The sequence below is a fragment of the Charadrius vociferus genome, unplaced genomic scaffold (genome assembly GCF_000708025.1).
Source record: "Charadrius vociferus isolate BGI_N301 unplaced genomic scaffold, ASM70802v2 scaffold301, whole genome shotgun sequence".
Taxonomy (NCBI): Eukaryota; Metazoa; Chordata; class Aves; order Charadriiformes; family Charadriidae; genus Charadrius; species Charadrius vociferus.
In genome coordinates, this window is record NW_009646842.1 from 1950113 (window position 1) to 1960048 (window position 9936).

Consider the following 9936-nt stretch of genomic DNA (forward strand, 5'->3'; position numbering starts at 1 on the left):
CCTAGGCTCCAGATTGAGGTCATTCTCATCCTGAGTAGGATGAGTAAATTGTTTTGTGACTTCTGGATTTTAATCCTATTCATATATTCCAGTGCAACTTTTGCTGTATTTCATAAAAGTGGTGGGTTTTGCAGCAGCATGATATGACACAGCAGCATGATATGACTCACCATCTAAAATGCTACAAACCCCAGATCCTGTTCTGCAGTTGTTGCCTGGACAGCTGTTCTCCTTCCTGTATTTGTGCAGTTGAGTAGTCCTGTCTGTATAAATCCATGTATTTTTGCCTGGTAAATAGCATACTGTTTTTTTCAGACCGTTTCTTCGCTTAGTCAATATAATTTTGAACCCTTATCATCCTTCCACCTTTGTGTCATCTGCAGATTTAATGAATACTCTTTATTTCATCATCCGGATTATGCACGAAGATATTAAAATATTAAATAATACTGGACCCAAGAGAAAACCCTGTAAAACTGTATTTGGTATATCTTTCCACAATCACTGTAAGCCATCAGTAAGTGGTGGTTTGGGTTTTTTCTGTCCAGTTCTACCCATCACACCACATGTTCTAGGTGCTGTTTCGTTAGTTTATGGGAAACTGAGGTAATATCAGAAGTTAATGAAAATCAGCATATAACTTTTAGTACGTCTTCATTCTAGCATCTCTTGTGCTATAGAAGGTTATTAGAGTGACCTGACATCACTAATACTTGAGAAATACTGCTGTCTGCTGCTTATAGCTGTAATTTCTTCAAAGTTATTTATTTGTTCCGGTATTTTTCCAAGAACTGAAGTTAAGCTGACTGATACAGAGTAACTCTGCTTAGGTGAGGTCCCAGATTGGAGCATTGGGTTCTCTACTTGCTCCCTGTCCCACTGCTGCTGTACTAGCGTGCTTTGCGAGCCCATGGGGCTGCAGCTGGATCAAGAGGAAGGCAGACCTCGTGGGTGCTTCGAAGAACTGTGTCCAGAGGGCATGTGTGCCCTCAAATTTTAATTGTTTGGTTGCTGCTGGTTCAGCCACATTGTTCAACAGTAAACTAGTTTTTCTATGGATTTGTGTCTTAGGGGTGTTCTCCACAGTGTAATAAGTGTCTCTGCTCCCTGTCCTTTTCCCTTGTGCCACCTTCTCTAAGCAATGCCTACAGCACTGTAACTATCAAATTTTCAGCTTTGAGCATTGTGTGCGTCATCTAGTGGATTTGGAAGCAGTGTGTACTCAACTGGCCTGACCTTCATGCTTTGCCTGGCTGGCAAGAATGTTCCTGCTGATGCTCAGCTCCTGCTGCAGCCTCCTGTCAGTGAGGCATTAATTTGGTTCCTCTCTTAGCACCTTACTTGTGTGGTAGTTGTAAGAACATAGTGTTATTAAGTCTTTCACCCTTTCACTGAGTCTGGGTGAGATGGCCTGATAAGGCCTGCAGTTAATGTCTGTGGTTAGGTCATTTGACTGAAGAAGCTTTATGCCTTAGCTTAAAAATAGGGAAGTCAATGGTTTGAGCATAGTTAGTGCAAGGCTGATAGGCTGCTGCCTGTCTTGGACCATTTGAAACCAATAACTGCAGTTCTGTGTATGTCTTTGAAAACCAGGAGGTGCAAAAGTAGCGCACGTGTCAGCATGCGCTGGACTTGCTCTGTAACTGCACCTCTTTGAGGTATGTCTCAGCTTTGAACAGATACCATAGCATGCTGTCCTTCCAGTTGATGCGGAAAACTGTAGGGAGTGGAGCACACAAAAAATAGGACTGTCAGGCTGTGTCCTTGCTAAGGAAGACATCATGGTTTAGAATAAGATTGGTGACTGCTGTTGGCTGCATGCAGACTGAGCGCGGTTCCTTCATTGACTGTACAGACCCTTCCCACTCTGTCAGATGTTATCAGCACTTCTTGTCCTAGGACCTCTGCAGAGTACTTGAGCCAGCTCTTCTGTTTTGTAGACTGCTTAGAAGTCCCCTAGCCAGAGTTTGGATAACCTGTTCCACTGAGCGGGGAGGGAAGGGTCTGTAGCTGCCTCGAGTCCAGAGGTGCCTTCTGTTGCGTGGCGGTGTGAACTGCGGCAACCTGCTGTAGATAATCCTTGCGTCTGTCAGTACAGCTGTCACTAGCACATTGAGTGGCACGTGGAGCTCATAAAGGCAAATGAGAGAATACTTTTGCGGGACACAGCGTACAACATTAAAAGATCCATTTGCTTAGTCATCTTTAACAAGGCAGCATGAGAGGGCAGCCTAACCCAAACACAGTTATGCTGTATTCTTTTGCTAGCCCTAGAGGGCAGAGTTAAATTTATAGGGTGGGGTTAGTATGTGCTATAAATGTTCCTCCTTTAAGTGTGTTTCTTATTTTAAATATAAATATTAAAATGTTACTTAAGTTTAAATATAAATGCATTTGACATTCAAGAAAGGGGTACCAGGCAGCGCTGTTTAAATCTTAATTTAGGTCAGTTTCTGAGCAATAAGTTAATCGTTTCTCAGAAGCTATTTATCTGAAAACTTGCTCTGGTCTAAATATGTTTCTTACTAATTTAATGTTAGCTCTTTGATCCCTAATTTTAAGAATTAAGCATGATAAAATAGCATTTGTACCAAATGAATTTGATGTATTGAATTACCAGATCAAGATAAACATGTTTTAAAATTTTCTACAGCAAGTTTGTGGAGAAGGAATTGCTTAAAAAGCAATAAATGAAGCAAAGTCTGTAGTACATAGACTGCTTCTAAGTTTCCCTTTTCCTTCAATTTTTTTTTTTTTATCTGTAATAACATTAACACTTAAATTGTCCCAATTAGGCTTTAAAATTTATGCTTTAGCTAGTAAAATCTGACTCGTCTGGTTTCCCTTCATTTTGCTGCTTAATAGCTGTCTGAAGACAGGTTTTGCTAAGCCAAGATTAACAGACGAACATATCATTTTAGCAATGGGATCTTTGAAGTTGCGAAGTATTAATGAGGGAAATAAAAAAATAATAGATGCAAAAGATGCAGTAGTTGGGGACTTTTGTCAGCCAAAGAATTTCTTTTGTTTCAGAGGTTGAGGCAACTTTTTTGTTTGGAGGGTTTTATTCTTCTCTTTTTGATCTGTTGGGAGGATCCTCACGTTTGAAATTTCAAATTTTCCAATTTGTGTGTTTTACCCATGTCTGTGTTTGGTTAATATTTCTCTTTCTTCCCTTTGACTTTCACATTTTCTTTTCTTCTGGCAAATTTGAACTTGCTTCAGTTTGGGACAACTAGGGCTAAATAACACCGCCACGGGTAAAATTATAACAAGAAGAGCAAAGTCTGTGAATGATCCTTTGCTGTTTCCTGAGTCGTTCCAGTCTCATTAATCAGCGCTGGTACTGTGGAGGCTGTGTGGTGTGTTATGTCGCCAGCACAGCAGCTTCTCCGTCCCTTTCCCCCACCCCCTGCGTGCCTACACAGTGGGGAAAACTAGAGAGGGAAGCCATCAATCTTTCCTGTCGTAGATGTCAGCAGTGATTCTCCTGTCGGCTTCCTGCTCTCTCTGTCGTGCCCACCACCTGTGTTTAGAATTAGCTGTGATGCTGCAGATCTCACTTGGCTCTTCACCTGTTCTGCCCTTACTAAATAGCTCTTAAAATAAAGCAGGGTGGCTAAATGCTATAGCATGTGAATGGTAACCACCACTGTGGGTTGTGGGGTGATTTCTGTTGCAGCTGCTATTGTACTACTCCTATGGTAACACTGTCATAATTTTCTGTAACGGTGGGGTTTTTTAGGTCTGAAATCTCTTGCTTATGTTTCAGCCCAAAGGTGAGCTTGTGAGCAAGTCTTTATTTAATATAAAGATGAAAATATGTATTAGATACATAATAGATACAGGCATAAGCCTATCTCCCATCAGTTAGCTTGCTTAGATAGCTTTATGAACAAAGTCTAAAGAAATCAATTAGTCTGAAGCCTTGTCCTTGCCTTCAGTTATGCAAAAAATACAATCAGAAAAAGACTCTTTAGGAGTTGATTTTTGTACCTGTATACCTGTGTAGTGAGGGTCTTGAAAATGTAAGTGTCTGTCTCCCCCGTCACTGGGTGAGTTGAGAAGCTGAGATGTTCTGCCTCTCTACTTCTAGGGCAGGATTAAAGTCATCATTTTGTGGTCTGTTGTTTTAGACCTATTATTTAACACAGACTCTAACCAGCCCAACTTTTATGTATACCTTTATGTAATTGTATAAATCTTTTCCTACGCAGTCCTGAGAACTGTCTGTCTAATAGCAGTTTTATCCTACCTCCTTGACTGGATGCTAGCTTTTTCTGTTTTTAAAACCCACAAAGAGATGAAAGTGTTTATGAAGCATAAGGTTTCCTTACAATTGTAGCTTGTCTGCTGTTGTTTCAAGTGTATGATGGCAATATTTATGTGGTGTTATAAAGAAGAGAGGCTTTGAAAACTCAAGTCCTGTGAATAGTTTCACTTGATTTTATTTGTGTGACTCTCTTGTTAAGTGGAGGAACTGCATTATGGCTGATTTTACTACATATTTGAGAACCAGTTTTCTCTTGACCGTGCCAGGCAAATCAGGTAAATACTTGTATTCAGCCATCACAGAATTCATAAAGCTAAAAGTGAAAGGTATAGTCAGGATACTAAGAATTGGCTAGTGACGTGGGATGTTTTGATCTGCATGGATCTTTTCAGTGTGGATTCTCAGGACTTTCAGAGACCTGAATTGGTTTATTCTTTTGAATGAATGCAATTTGAGGCTTCCCAAATCACTAGTTACCTCTCCAAATAGCTGTATTTTGTATCCATGGTTTGTCTTTCAGTATGAAGAGAGTTTCATGCCTGAGTTTCCCTGGTGCTTATCCTGATCAATTTAAAAACAACAACAACAAAAAAATCTTCCCGGTGAAGTCTTAAAAATCTTTAAAAAAAATAAAATGAAAAAGGGTAACTAACTATAATTTTAAAGGGTTCAGAGGTGGCATCTTATCCTAATAAACAAAGGGAGACTTACCATTTTAAATGTTGCAGATGTGGTGCTGAGCTCATGGAAGGAGACCTGTAACTTTATGGTCAGTGACACAATGAAATGCTTTCAGCAATGGGGTTGTCTTTTGCTTTCCACTTCATTTTTACTTTGGAAAACCAATTCTAGGCTGTGGTTAACTGTACACTTCCATGCTTGTTTTTTAAAGGAATCTTGAACTCTTACTTTCCAGACTCTCTGATGTTTAATTTTTAAGACAGACGTGTTTTCACAGATTTTTTCTAAAGTAACAATTAATATTTTTACTTCAGTTCTTAAGCACATAAATGTTTTGCCTGCGTAGATCCTTAGCTTTTTTAAGATGTCTTGTAGTTGTTGTGTTATTTAGATATCAGAGTAATATGTACTCAAATTGTACAGATGTCTAAATTAGAGGTTATTAACAAAGTAAATTTGAATCAGCTGAAAGCCATGGAATGAAACAGAGAAACTTTATTGTGAAACTTTTTCTACAGCTGCAGATGGTTTAAGGAGCATATGGCATCCTGCTCTGGAGGTTGCAAAAAAGCTTTTAAACACAATTGGAAATGCAATATGTACAGCTACCAGCATCCAAAAAGCTGCATAGCTGCTTTTAGGGTTTAGTGCTGCTGGGCTGCAGAAGAGCTTGGAATCTTCTCTGTGTGCTCTTTAACAGACAAGAGTCCTGTGTCTGCTTTCTGAGGTGAACATTTTAACCCCTAAAATTGATTGTCCTCCTTCTCCAAGTTTCCTATAGTGAAAGGTGGTGTTTTCTGATACAGAATGGCTAACCATGCTTAGTATGTGAAAATAGTTTGGCCCACTAAGGGCAAAAACCAAACTGTATTTTTTGAGTCCCCCCCTTCTTTGAAGAATTTTCACTTTGGAAATTGCTGTGAAGATAAATTTTAGGCAGTTTGCATGTTTCTTTTAAAGATTTGATGGTCTTCAAAGATGTAAGATTCAGTGGTCTTCAAGTCAGTCTGCCCATGTCTTTAATAACATGGGAAAGTTTTGTATTATACATCCATTTCCCTGTATAACTGAATAGCATCAACTTGAACTGACTAGTATACTTTAATAAAATTCTTTCGATTAGACAAGCACGCTGTTAACACCTTCTTTCCTTTAAAAATAAAGCTGTTTGTGATGGTCTTTAGGGGACGTAGATAGGATTTACTTCACTCGAGCAACTTCAGTGAGTTCTCTGGTTCTGGCGCATTTGTCTCACGAGCAGGGAATGAGTATGGGTTTGACTGCAGTGAATTGAGGCCTGGACAATTGTAGCTGTCCTTACTACAGGTGTGGCATATGAGAAAAGCTCTGCTTGGGTCTAAGAGAGCAACACTGGATTTTGGAAGCTATCATCTTTTCCAGTATACTCTTTTGCATTGAAAATGGATGTGGCCATACTGCTGGTTGTTGGGGCCAGACTTTAACCATCCTGCTCTGAAACAAGAATATAACGCTTATCTTTGATTATTTGAGAGCGTTTGGATGTTGATGGTTTTTCAGTATAAGGAGCAGCAGTTGTTGATTTCATCATGAAAAGGGAGATAGGTAAGAGAACCCCTGAATCTTAATGGGTTTTGCACCAAGCTTCCTTTGGAAATGTTGCTGAGAAATGCACTGTGTTGTCTGGAATTGCCATGCAGAAGTCTTATTGAGAGAAAACAAACAATAGATCTTAAAACATCTGTCAGATGCCATGCCCTTTACAGGAGTGAAGATTAACATGCAGCGCTACTGGTGTAGGTGCACACACCACACAGAGTTAAACATACGAACAGCAGGCTCACACTGTGCTTACTACAGATGTCTGAATGAGTGAGTGCCTGTGGGCTGGAGCAGCATGTCTTGTGGCTTTCACTCTGCTCCATTGGGAAGTCTTCACTCCTTTTGTTTTTATCCTTTTCCAACTCCAGTACTTTCGAGCACACAGCTCCCATCCCCTGACCTAATAGCTCCATTGAAGTGCATTCCAGACCCATGATTTCATGGTACCAGGCAGAACTCCCCTGCCATGCTGCTATGCTGCCCGCTGCTTCTCACGGAGTGAACAAACAGGGAACATAAACTCTCTCCAAAGAAGCAATGTTCTCTGTATATTTTTAGTGCTAGAAATCCAAGATTCATTTAAGGGTGTCCTGTGTGGGCTTTTTTTAATATAGACTTCTGCTAACACAATGGAATATTTCATACCACCCTATTTGCTGTAACATCTGATGCTTTATGTTGTTAAATGGAATCAAAGGAGTTAAAGATGAAAGACTCCTAGTCAACTGGTCCCTCAGCTGGGAGCCTGTGTGGGTTTGTTCTTTGTAATGTATTTGCTAGTGCTTTACCCAGGTCCAGCCTAGCTCAGTTTTCATTATTGGATTTACGCGTTTCTGCAAATTCCATGCTTAGGTTAAGTAATTGCTGAGCTTAGGCTCGATATAATACTACTACTGTTTGTTTCTCATGTTTAGCTTGATATTTATTGCCCATATACTGAACTAGCCTTTTATTAAGTAGTTGTTTACCATTTGAATGTACAAGCACCATTAAAGATGCCGTGCTTGCTTTCACAGGTATACTTTACAGGATAGACAGAGAACTTTATCTCTTCATATGAAACTGTTTCCATTTTGCATTGTACTTGGGTATTTTCTTTCCAACATGCACTGTGTCACCAGATGCTAACTTATGTAGTGTTACAATAAACCTATCTTTAATTAGAGCATTGTTATTTTTCAAATATTTGGAGTTAGTACAGAATTTGAATGTGTAGTGTATGTTGAAACACTGATATCTTGTATTTTCTTGGTGAAAAACATTCTTAAACTACCTACTTAAATGTCTGTATTGCAGTTGTACTATCTATTTGAGTGTATGATTTGCAAATTAGCAGACATAATTTTGCCAATACATCAGGTATGTTTATAGTGACTTAATCTACAGTGATCTGGGAAGGGGAAAAGGCAAATAATGAACATGGTGTGGGAAGCAGGGACTGTGGCTGCAAGGAAATGGAGTCTGCGTGACTTGGGGACTGACAAGGTTTGTAGGCAGAACTGTTCTCCACAGGCTCAAAGTGCCAGCTCTGTTTGGGGCAAAATATTGACACACGAACTGATCTGTGCTGACTGCACAAAGATTCCCGCTTTCTGGTATAAGAGACAGTTACCCCAGGGGATAGAGCTGTTTCTGCACTGAAGTAGCACTCGCTTCAGGGTCCCAGGGAAAAGAAGCAATAACATCAGGAGATGTTTCAGGTGATGCTGTCTTTATCTAGACTGCAGTTGAAAGATGTGCAAGTTTCTGCACCGTGCTTTAACACGGGCATCCTAACATACTTTATTTGATGCACATCCATAGTGGATTTGTAGAACATTGTAAAGTGCAGGTAGAAAGCATTTTATATAAGATCATTGGAGTCAAGGCAGTAATAGCTTCCTTACCATATGGCATACCCTGTGCCTCCATACTGTCTTGGTATACCATGCAAGAGCTCTTCTGGGAAGCAGGGGGTAGGGAGGCACAAGTGGAGGAAGAAAAGAATGCAGGAACACAGGAGGGATGAAACGGTCTGATAAGAAAGTGGAGAGTAGGGCTGTAAGAAGCTATAGCCTGTGTAGAAAAGTGTGGTTAAACAGGCATATAAATGGGCAGTGGAAAGCAGGAAGCACTGTGAGGAGAAATAATTATGGGAAGGAGCATCAGGGTTTGAACTGAGTAAGGGGAGACAGGGGGATGAGAAAAGGAAATGTGCTCTGACAAACAACCAGCTGTTCTGGGATCCCTGTAGGGACATCTTAGTGATCATCTATTTATAGCCTTGTTTTCTTCTTGAGCTCTTATTCTCTTGGTGAGCAGGAACACGGGAAGCAAAAGATAGCTGTTGTGCCTGTGAAATACCTATTGCATTGCCTAGCAACTGCTCTGCACCCTTAATAACAGAAGCACAGCTCTGAAGCCCAGTGAATCCTGAGTTTCTATAAAGCTTCATTTAAATTATGTATGTTGGGATTCTGTATGCCTCCTTCTCTAGGTGAGCACCTGGCTCTTCTCAGTGTTAACAAAAAGCTGGCTGCAGTCCTTGGGCCAGGTGGTAGCTTAGTGGGAGGTGAGGGAATTCTACAAGTGGTCATGAATACTCTGATGTAGGTTCCTAGAAAAACAAGGGATCAAATAGCAAACAAGGAATTGAGTAGCATAATTCCATTTTTGTGGAATGGGGAAAAGAGGCATGGGTGGTCAAGAACTGGAGCACAAGAACTGGAAGTTAGAATTGCTGTTAGAGGAAAAGGTGTGCTTTTCATTGCAGTGACTACCTTGCAGCTCCTGTGCTGGAGGTTCTCCAAGAGCACTTAGAAACCAACTCAAGAATATGCCTAGAAGTTAAGCAGATATTTGGGATGGGGTGTGTGGGTTGGTACCTGGACTTAAGCGTGTAGGCATTTATGTGAGCACGAGAAATTAGCATGCTGCTAGCCCAAACATGCTCTTACATGTCAGCGCAAACACTTAAACATTGGATAAGAAAATTGTCTTGATCTGAAAAACAGGCTTACTTTGAAAGCAAAGATAATTTTTCAGCAAATTTTGAAAGAAATGAGCTAGGGTTTTTTGAAATATAGATCATGGCAAAAAAAAAAAAAGTCCTATTCCACTTGGAGATACTTTCTCATTTATTTTTCTTGAGTCTGAGTCAAAATTAATTAAGTCAATTCAAAGTCCTTTTTTTAATAGTTAAAAATAATGGTACTTGGCCTTGACTTTTACTGCCATTTTGTGTGGTTTTTTAGTTGTATGATTTTATTAATTTTTTTCTCCCTTATGCATTAGTAAGAGATTCACAGAAATTAAAATGGACCACATCAATAAATAAATTCTCTCCATTATAGATGATGCTTATAAAATTTAGCAGGAAAAAAATCATGCAGCCAGAGGGATAATGAAGTTGATGTTCCTGC